Here is an 11,330-nt window from a genome sequence, read left to right as displayed (position 1 = left end):
CATGTTCTGTCTTTTTTCCAAAAAGAATGCAGAAAGAGAAAAAGTTCACTGAGGATGATGTGGATTTTCTTGAGTATGATATCTTTGTCCTCTTTAAGTTTGACCCGTTTGCTCTGGGGATTCATTATGTTGTTTCTGGAGAAAGTTTGCGGTGTCTCTGCTGATGGATGGCGGATTTTATATTAGTTTCCCTGAGTGTTGGATCATGATCTGAGGTTTGGCTAAATTAATATACGAGGACTTGTCAAGTATTAGTTCTGATTATGTCCAATCCTTTGAATCAGAGGATAGTAGCGACTCTGTGCTGTATGTCTATTCATTCTTTTTTATATCATGGCTAAATCTTTTGTGAGCCAATTGGTGGTGGCTTTGAAAGTGTAGAAGTGATTTGTGATGTCGGTATAAGATTCAGCAAATGTATTGAAGAGCTTAGGGTGTCAAAAGAACGTCGCTTATGCTATTTGGCATAGCAATTTTACATGTCACGTTTACACAGTGCACATAATGACGGGGTTAAGCAATGCAAGTTGCTTCACACTCCCACTCATGTGTAAGCATGACGAATGGTGGTGGATAGCTTGCACGTGAAATAGGATAATTAGACGCATTCATTAAAATATAAAAACATGACTCTGGGATAAGCAGAGTTTTGGTTGCATCCGTTAGAAATTGCTATGATTCCAACATACTATGGATTTCAATTCTATTCGCGCTGAGCTATTAGAAGTCCGCCGCTCTTCTTCCAGGTTTGTTGGAAGTTATATTAAGTGTTAAGAAAGCTGCATTTTGACTTACTCCTGCTTTCACTATGACTCAGCTTGCAGACTTTTAATATCAGACAAAAGGTAAGGGTCTCTGGTTATTGTAGTGCATTTGATTGAAATTGTCTTATCATTCCTTCTTGGAAGTACAATATCTATTTTTGTTTGCTGAACCATTGCAATTATATTTGAAGTATTTAACACGTTGATGCAGGCTATCACTGGATATGGAGTAGCTAGAGAGTTTGGAATCTGGGCATCCAAACTTCAAAGAAAGGCAACTTGCTTTGGGGTTTCACTGGATGGGAGGAGTATAGTCTAATTACTGCACCAGAGGCTTGCTTTAAGATTGAACACACTGATGTTCCTCTGTCTTACTACACTGGCCTTTTTGGGTATGCTCTATAATCATCAACTGTAATATCTCTTTCTTGTTAATGAATAAAGAGAATCAGATAGTTAAGATATCACTTGTAGGGATTTTCATTTGCTGATGAGCCTATGGCCTTGTTGAATTTGTCTGAATGACAGGGCCAATACTGCAAAGCTGTCTTCGCTTTGAAAGAAGCATGTAAATCAGTTATTTCTAGGGAAATAGTAGCTTAATACATTTCTCACGGGCTTCACCTTTGGGCAATAATCAGACCATTTGATTTTGCCATAGCATAACACTTTATACTTATGCTTCAGCAAATCCTGTGACTTGTCTAATTTCAACAAATTTAATCTTTGCAGGTATGGCTGGCATGGCTTATGTCGGGTTACAGGTATGCTCTCCTAAGAAAGGAGAGACTGTTTTCATATCGGCAGCATCAGGAGCCGTTGGTCAGCTCGTTGGCCAGTTTGCAAAGTTGTTCGGTTGTTATGTTGTTGGCAGCGCTGGTAGCAAAGAGAAGGTAATCATATCACGGTTGATGAGTGCTGTCTTTCTAGAATTTGAGAATGCTCAAAAGAGAGTGATGGCACTGTTGAATGTATGCATAACATAATCATCATTTCACTAACTACAGTCTTACTGTTCTCTTCCGAATTTCATTCTATTAAAAGTTCTTTTTGCTGCTATTTTGCCAAAAAGGTTGATTTGCTGAAGAACAAGTTCGGATTCGATGATGCTTTCAACTACAAGGAGGAACCGGATCTGGATGCAGCACTGAAAAGGTGAGCTATGAGTATAGCAATGATGATTAAGCAAATAAAATATGTGCCCACTCCTAAAGCCCACTCCATTTGACTTTTTGTGTGGTAAATGATTAGATGCTTCCCCGAGGGTATCGATATCTACTTTGAAAATGTTGGCGGAAAGATGCTCGACGCAGTACTGCTCAACATGAAACTTCGTGGCGAATCGCACTATGTGGACTGATCTCACAGTACAATCTCGAGCAGCCCGAAGGCGTATACAACTTGATGAACCTCATTCTGAAGCAGGTTAGAATGGAAGGTTTCTGGTGTTCGATTACTATCATCTCTATCCAAAGTTCCTGGAGATGGTATTGCCTCAGATCAAAGAGGGAAGATTGTTTATGTGGAAGACACTACCGAAGGTCTCGAGAATGCTCCGGCAGCTCTCATCGGGCTATTCTCCAGCCGCAATGTCGGGAAACAAGTGGTGGTGGTTTCTCACGAATGAGTCGGCTTTCTGTACTTTTTCCATCGGCATAGTCTACTCTTTTCTCGCGTTTTCAAAATGGTCGTTTCCCGTTTGCCGTTGGGTTGCCGTTCCATCGTGCGAGGACATGGAGGTTGTTTCTTTCTTTGGGGATGAATCAGATGATGCGGAGGTCCATCTGGTTGGGTTGTTTCAGGGGGCAACGTTGGAAAACGTGGCGGTTTGTAGCTTTTCGCGAATGAGTCGCTTAGTGTACTTTTGGGTGCACATGCTCTGTTTCGCCTTCGGGGGATTGTTGTCTGTATCAGGTATAGAATTTCATTTGCCTCCCTATAATAATGTTAATGGAAATATTTGTTCTTGTACTGTGTCATCGTCTTTAATAAGACTCATTTGAGATACCAAATTGTTATGACTAATGGGGAAAGTGCATGAACAAATTAAAAGATTTGAGTAAGAGATAAATCAAAGAAATGAAACTCAAAAATAATAGATTATTATGATTTAACGGTGTGCATACATCGCATATTTTTGTCTGGTCTTATCCTAAAACCAAAGTCATACACAAGAGAGAGAAAGTATAACTTATTGCAATTATATAAATCTAGTTCTAAACTTTTCAATTCGACCAATTAAATGGTAAATGTAGCTTATCTAGCCAATTTTATTGGAAATCTCTAACATGAACATTGACCTTGGATAAATTTTGAAATTTTTAAAACAATGATTTTTTCTTTTTCTTTTTCTTTTTTCTTTTTTCTTTCCTTTTTTTTTGGGGGGGAGCAATGGCCAATGGTGAACCACCAGCCATAGACCAATCGAGGGCCGGTCTCTCTTAGGCTAGGGCAAGGCCCAGCAAGGTTTAGCCTTGCCAAGTCTTAGTGGGGCGAGGGGGAGTGCCTATTCACCATACCAGACTAGGCCAAGCAAACCCTTACAAGGCCTTGCCTAGGCCAACCCTCCCCTAGGTGACACTTAGCGAGGCTACCCTTGGCCTCGGGCAAAGGTTGACCTCTAAATTTGGAAAAGGGCTTGCCCAAGTGAGGCCAGCAAAAAAAAGAAAAAAAAAAAAAACTTAAACTTGTCGGTATTAACACTAATTGTGATGCATAAAACGGTTGGTATTCAAGTCAGTGATTTCCTGTCAAAATTTGCCAATTTTGGCTTGATGAACTACACTGCTAAATTGTTAAAAAATTTGGAACTCAATTGAACATGTTAAAAGATTTAGGATGGAATTAGCACAAGTATAATCGTCTAGGAATTTTTTGATAATTTCCTTTTCACAAGTGTGTTCCAATTCTAAATTCAACCCCAACTCACAAAAATTAATTATAAGAAAGGGCTTTTTTTCGTTCTCTCAACTCTTTTGGAAGAGGGCTCTCTATATTCTCTGTATCTCTCACAAGCTTCACATATGTTAAGCACACTTACTACAAAAATAAATAATTATATGCGTGAAGAACTCTATGAGCATTTCTTCGACATCAATAAGGACAAGAACCTATGAGCATGCAAACAAGGAAGTCTGCATTGAATGGTTGAAATTTCCTAGTTATGGACTCGAATCCAGAACGCTAGAAATGAGGACAACGTTTGTTCGACTCTATCCGAATTAGTGATACATCAAGCACCAAATCAAGCATCATCACCGTGTGTTCTTGGCAAAGTTTGAGAGGCTGCTGGACATCCTCAGGGTCACAGCCATTGCTACTAATAAATAAACAAGCAAGAGAGATATGTTAACAGCTTTAACCCTTTGCTACTATGTGATTTTAGATTCCATTTGTTTCGCTGAAAAGGGCAAATGAAAAATTATTTTTCTAATTTTAATAGTCCTAAATTATTGCTTGTGAAAAGTCAAACACATATCTTCTGACGCGTTAGTAGCAGTTTTGTTAGAAAACAATTTTTGATGAGAAATGATTTTCCGACTCTTCGGGAACAATTTTTAAGCGAAAAGATCGTTTGAGAACTTCTCAAAATTTCTATTCTTGGGATAGAAATACATTTGGTAAGATTCTTAGATTTTTTTATTTCTTTTAATTTTTAATTCTTTTATTATTTTTTATTTTTCTTTTTCATTTTTTCTTTTTCTCTTTGGCTGGTCGCTAGCCACCCTCACCCGAGCCCAGCGAGGTCGGCCTTGCCTACTCCTGGCCTAGCAAGGCCCGACCTCCACTCCCATTAGGGAGGTCGTGCCTCGCCGGGCTACCGCTAGGCGACGCCGTTCGGGAGGTGGCCCGGGCGAGGCTGCCTAGCAGTGTGGTCAGCCAGCTCGGCCTCACTTGCCTCACCGTGGCTCGGCATCTTTGGGGGCCGGCAAGCGCTCCGGCAAAGGTCGCGGCCCTGCGTCTAGTCGGGTCAACCGACCAAACATGGCCAAGGCCAGCAACCGATCAAAAAGGAAGAAGAAAAGAAAAGAGAGAAAAAGAAAAGTAGACGAAATTGTTTCGAGAACAAATAATATTTTTTTCCACTTCTTATTTCTATTCCAAACTATTCCCGGGAACAAAAATTTTTAGAACACCAATCGGAAAACGACACAAATAGTTTATGAATTTTTACCCAATATGCAATGTGACTCCTGAATTTATCCCAATATGTAATGTTGTCCCTAAACTTTTAAATTGTCAATTTGGTACCCAAACTTTTGGTACATATCTAATGTACATTTGATTATATTAAGATATTTAATATTGTCCATGAGCTTAAATTAATAGAACGACAGTATGCAACATTTTTATATAGTCCGGAGATCACATTGCATATTGAGATAAAGTTCAGAAACTACATTACATATTGAGATGAAGTTTGGGAACAACATTGAATGAATAAAAAATTCAAAGATCATGATATACATTGAACCAAAATTTACGTACTCCAAAACCGTCTCTCTCGCTCCTCATGATCCTCCACGCACCTCCATCGTCACCGTCAAAATAAACTACCATCCCCGCCTGCTGACCCAACATTTTTCAACCAAAAGGTCGCCTTCTTTACTGTCCCGTGGCCTCTTCATGCGTTCCACGCTCAGCTGAGTTAGAAACGATACCGCACTCGCACACTCCACGCCTGCTCATCTTCTCTCTTCTACGTGTTCCGAGTTTTGCCGAAAGAGTAGTGAAGAGCGATGGCAGCGAGAATGGGGAGGCAGTGAGGAACAAGCATGTGATATTCAGGGACTACGTGAGTGGTTTCCCCGAGGATAAGGACACGGAGGTGCGTGAGTTGACCATGAAGTTGCGTCTCCTGGAGGACTCGAACGGCCTTCTCGTGAAAATTCTCTACTTGTCCTGCGACCCTTACAAGAAATTCCGCATGACGAAACCCTATGTCCTGGTTTATGTCGAACCCTTCAGACCTGGTTCGGTGAGCAAGCCTAAGTACTCTTTTCGTTGTCAAGTTCTGTCTCTCTTTTTTTTTTTTCCAAAGAACATAGGTAGAGAAAAAGTTCATCGAGGATGATGTGGGTTTTCTTGAGTATGATATTTTGTCCTTTTTAAGTTTGCTCTGGGCATTCATTATGTTGTTTTTGGAGAAAGTTGCGGTGTCTCTGCTGATGGATGGCGGATTTTATATCAGTTTTCCTGAGTGTTGGATCATGATCTCAGGTTTGGCTAAATTAATATACAAGGACTTGTCAAGTATTAGTTCTGATAATATCCGACCATTTCAATCAAAAGGATTGTGGCGACTCTGTGCTGTATGTTTATCCATTTATTTTTATATCATGGCTAAATCTTTTGTGAGCAATTATCGGTGGCTTTGAAAGTGTGGAAATTGTTTGTGATGTCGGTATAATATTTGGCGAACGTATTGAATAGCTTAGGGTGTTGAAAGAGTGTCGCTTGTGCTATCTGGCATAGGAATTTTACATTCCTTACGTTTACACAGTCCGCATAATCATGGCATTAAGCGATGCGAGTAATGTGTAAGCATGACGAATGGCGGCTGATAGCTTGCACGTGAAAGAGGACAATGAGATGTATTAATTGAAATATAAAATAAACATGACTCTGGGATGAGCAGTGTTTAGGTTGGATCCTTCAGCATATTGCTTAGGATTCTGATATATAGCTATGGATTTCAATTTTATTCCCGCTGTGTTAAAATTATGCCATTCTAGGTTTGTTGGAAGTTATATCAAGGGTTAAGGAAAACTGCATTTTGACTTACCTTACTTCAATATGACTCGAGTTGCAAACTTTTAATATCAGAAAAAAGGTTAAAGGTGAAAGGATCTCTGGTAATTGTAGCGCATTTGACTATGAAATTGTCTTTATGTCCAATCATTCCTTCCTGGAAGTACAATGTCTATTTATGTTTGCTAAATCATTCACTTATATTTGAAGTATTCAACGCATTGATGCAGCCTCTCACTGGATATGGAGTAGCTAGAGTTTTGGAATCCGGGCATCCAAACTTCAAGAAAGGCGACTTGCTTTGGGGTTTCACTGGACGGGAGGAGTACACTCTACTTACTGCACCAGAGACTTGCTTCAAGATTGAAGACGCCAATCTTCCTCCGTCTTACTACACTGGCCTTTTGGGTACGCTTTTTTATCATCGATTGCAATAACTATGTCTTCTTAATGAATAGGAGGAATCAGATAATAAGGATATTACTCGTAGGGATCTTCATTGTCGATGAGCCTATGGCCTCATTAAATTGTCTGAAAGACAGAGCCCTGCAATGCTGTCTTCTCGCTTTGCGAAGCGTGTAAATCGGTTATTTCTAGAGAAAAAGTAGCTTTCCTTGAGAAGAATACATTTCTCACGGGCTTCACCTTTGGGCAATAATCGGACCATTTGAGATTTTGCCATAGCATAACACTCCTACACCTTGTCTAATTTCTACAAATTTATAATTTGTAGGTATGCCTGGCATGACAGCCTATGCTGGTTTTTTCGAAGTATGCTCTCCTAAGAAAGGAGAGACTGTTTTATATCAGCGGCATCGGGAGCTGTTGGTCAGCTTGTTGGCCAGTTTGCAAAGTTGTTTGGTTGTTATGTTGTTGGCAGCGCTAGTAGCAAAGAGAAGGTAATCATGTCACGGTTGATGAGTGCTGTCTTTCTTAAATTTGAGAATGGTCAAGAGAGTGATGGCACTATTGAATGTATACCATCGTCATCATTTTACTGACTACAGTCTTACTTTTCTCTTCCGAATTTCATTCTTTCAAAAGTTGTTTTTGCCGCTATTTTTGCGAAAAAGGTTGATTTGCTGAAGAACAAGTTTGGATTCGATAATGCTTTCAACTACAAGGAGGAACTGGATCTGGATGCAGCACTGAAAAGGTGAGCTATGAGTATAGTAGTGATGATTAAGCAAATAAGCGACTGGCGCACGGGATATAAAAAAAAAAAATGTAACTGTTCCTGACGCCCACTCCGTTTGACTTTTTGTGTTATAAATGTTTAGATGCTTCCCCGAGGGTATCGATATCTACTTCGAAAACGTTGGCGGAAAGATGCTCGATGCGGTGCTGCTCAGCATGAAACTTCATGGCCGAATCGTGGTTTGTCGAATGATCTCACAGTACAATCTCGAGCAGCCCGAAGGCATACACAACTTGACAAATTTTATCCTGAAGCGGATTCGGATGGAAGGTTTCGTGGTAACCGATTACTATCATCTCTACCCAAAGTTCCTGGAGACGGTATTGCCTCAGATCAAAGAGGGAAAGATTGTGTATGTGGAAGACACTGCCGAAGGTCTCGAGAATGCTCCGACAGCTCTCATCGGGCTGTTCTACGGCTGCAATGTCGAGAAACAAGTGGTGGTGGTTTCTCACAAATGAGTCGGCTTTCTGTACTTTTCCATCCGCGTCGTCGCCTCTTTTCTCGTGTTTTCAAAATGAGTTGTTTTCCGTTTGTCTGTGTGTTGCAATTCCGTTGTGCGAGGACACAGAGGTTGTTTGTTTCTTTGGGGATGAATCGGATGATACAGAGGACCATCTGGTTGGGTTGTTTTCAGGGGTCAATGTTGGTAAACGGGGTAGTTTGTAGCTTTTCGCGAATGTCGCTTAGTGTATTTTTGGGTGCACATGCTTTGTTTTGCTTTCGGAGGCTTGTTGTCTGTCTATGATGTTAATGGAAATGTTTCCTCTCGTACCGTGTCATCGTCTTTAAGTGAAACTGATTTGAGATGCCAAATTGTTACGAATAATGCAGAAGTGCGTGAACAAATTTAATGATTTGAGTAAGAAATAAATCAAAGAAATGAAACTCAAAAATAACGGATTATCGTGATTTGACGGTGTGCATATGGTGAGATATCAACAAGATGAGTCCTATATACAATAAAGGTATGATTACAATCGTCTAACCACAATCATTTTTATTTTTACTTTTTTATGTAGTCCTATTCTAAAAATGAAGTCATTCACAATGAGGAGAAATAATAAATAAATAAATATATATATATATATATATATATATTAAACCTATTATACTTATGTTAATTTAATCCAAAAATTTTCAATTTTGCCAATTGAATCTAAAGTGTAGTTCATCTAGCCAATTTTGGCTGAAAATCACTAACATAAATATTATGTAACATCTCAGATTTTCAGTTTTGTTTTATATTGAATAAATCGGGCATTTCATCAATGCGCCTATAGGGCTGTTCTCAGAGCTGATCGCTCTCGAGATAACTAGACTATCCAGGAAAGTCATTAAGGAATTTTAATACAATAAACTTGAGAACTCGACCAGGAATCGACTTCTTGACCGTGCTCATCTTTAGAAACCATTACGGCACAATATAAAATCGATTTGAGATCAGAGATAGGTTAATTTGACTGAGATGTGTGGCTAATCGTGAGTGACACTACTAAATTGGAAAATTCTCGTCAATCGGCACTAGATTGATTTTTCTATCGTTTTGATACCCTGTGTCTATATTTGAATCATCGAGATTTTGACGACAACCGAGAGTCACCATTATGTCGAGTGGGTTCATTGTGACTCGAAGAAAATCGACCACGGGTCATTTGCACTAAAAGTTTCTGAAAATTACTCGGTAGCCCAGGTCACGCTAAAATGCGCGGATTGAAATTAACCGCGAATTTAAACCCGATTTCAGAAATTAAAAGTTCTGTCATGTCACGATCTACTTTAGGAACATCGACTCATCTTCTGAATAATTTTTGGAGATTCCAATATTTTTACAGAAAATCTATTCAGGCGTCATGGAAAATTAATAGAAATTCATATGGGCCAAATTAAAGGAAATTTGGACTTCCAAGCCGAGCTTTTAAGTGTTGGGGACTTAAGATAATTATACAAGATTTTTCTTCACTAAGATTAGACCTCAATTAGAGAAATTAAATGAAGAGATTGAAGCCAGGATTGGGAAATTCGGAGCCTAGGGTGAGGGGGTGCAACATTTACATCAAAATGTGTTTAATTGGTGGAAATTTATGTTGGAAAGTAATGGGAGACAAGGCCATCGATGGAGGAGATAAAAATTTCTGACTTTGGGCCCCTCCTTGGCTTCTCCTATACGCTTGACCGGTCCCTTTTCTTCCTCGTGCGAATTGCGCCTTAGTCGAAGACCAGCTGCCTCTGCCTTCCTTTCTTCCATTTGCTTTCTTCTCCTTCTTAGCTGCTTCCCCACCGCCAAGACAAAACCACCGAATTCCCCATTCAGCCGATCCATTGAGTTTTCCACTCACCCAAGCCAAGCCACGAATCCAGCTACCAGCTCGCCCTCTTTTCCCCCTTCTCTGCCGCACAAACGGTCAACCTCAGCAAGTTTGTTGACTCCTTGCCGTGACACTATCCACGAAGCAATTTCCCCAATAGCTCTTGCTACTTCCTTCCATTTCAGCCGCAAGCCCAAGACGCCAGCGAAGCCACCGTCAGCCCATCTCCACTCTCGGTCAAACCCCCAGCACCGAAGACCCTAACAGCAGCTCCCACGTTGACGCCAGCAACGCTCGCTCCCCACCATCTTCGATCTTTTGGCCAAGCTGTTCACCCATCTTCACGCCTGCAGATTCCCACCGAAGCTACTTCTCTCTCTCTCTCTCTCTCTCTCTCTCTCTCTCTCTCTCTCTCTCGGCCCAGTAGCAGCTCACCGAGGCCCAACAGCGGCCTTTGCCCCTTCTTTGTCTGCAAGCTCCAGCCCATCAACCAAGCGGCCCAAATCTTCAGCATCAGCCCACGTTTTCTTCAGCCCGCCAATTGAAGCCCACGGATCCAGCAAATTTTTGGCCCAGCATCTCCATCAAGTTAAGCCCATTTCCAGCTCACTTGAAGCCCAAGCAAGTTCAGCACATCTTCTTCAGCCCATCTTGGGCCCACAACCAGCAACCTTGTAGAAGCCCAAGGCTGAAGCTCAACCTTGTTGAGTTGTGTTTGGCCGGTTTAAGGCCCAATCCAAGCCCATCGGTGTCGTTGCGAGCCCAAGTTCGGCCACCGTCGCGGTGAACCGATCTTCGCTTTGCACCGGTGAGTTTAGCTCACTAAATCCCGCTTAATAGGTTAATGATGCTTAGGGATTTATTAGATTAATTAAGCATGGTTTAGCTAGATAAATTAGATTAAATTAGTTAATTTAATTATATGCCAATACATGTTAGGTGGTTAGTTAGTGACATTAGTGAGTAGACCCATTCTATTATTTATTGAACGAGTCTCGGAAATTTTCCGGGTCCATTTCAACTTCCAATTAGGCTATAACGGGCCTAAGTTGGATGTATCGCATTTATTTAATATTTTTCATAATTAATTAATTTCTAGAAATTAGGCTGGCTAAGCGACGGCCAGAATGTCATGCTGATTGCAATGGTGCTTCTGTTTATTTATTCGAGTACCAGATTGTAAAATTTGAGTGAAATTGGTGATTATGGGGATTTATCCCAAAATTGGAAAATGTTGGCATTTGAAGGGAAAATAACCGTGTGAGGTTGTGAGTTGGATTTAAAATTGCCGAGTGGGGCCGCGATACC

The 11,330-nt window shown here is 40.6% G+C and overlaps 2 pseudogenes; both read left to right on the top strand.

The window, feature by feature from the left end:
• The first annotated feature begins 26 nt into the window (after positions 1-26).
• On the top strand, positions 27-2,692 carry LOC120292833 (annotated as a pseudogene).
• On the top strand, positions 2,498-8,174 carry LOC120292832 (annotated as a pseudogene).
• The last annotated feature ends 3,156 nt before the right edge of the window (positions 8,175-11,330 follow it).

This window comes from Eucalyptus grandis, chromosome 1, assembly GCF_016545825.1.
Source record: "Eucalyptus grandis isolate ANBG69807.140 chromosome 1, ASM1654582v1, whole genome shotgun sequence".
NCBI lineage: Eukaryota > Viridiplantae > Streptophyta > Magnoliopsida > Myrtales > Myrtaceae > Eucalyptus > Eucalyptus grandis.
Note: the sequence above shows the minus strand (reverse complement) of the source record. Positions and strands in the feature narration are given on the sequence as shown.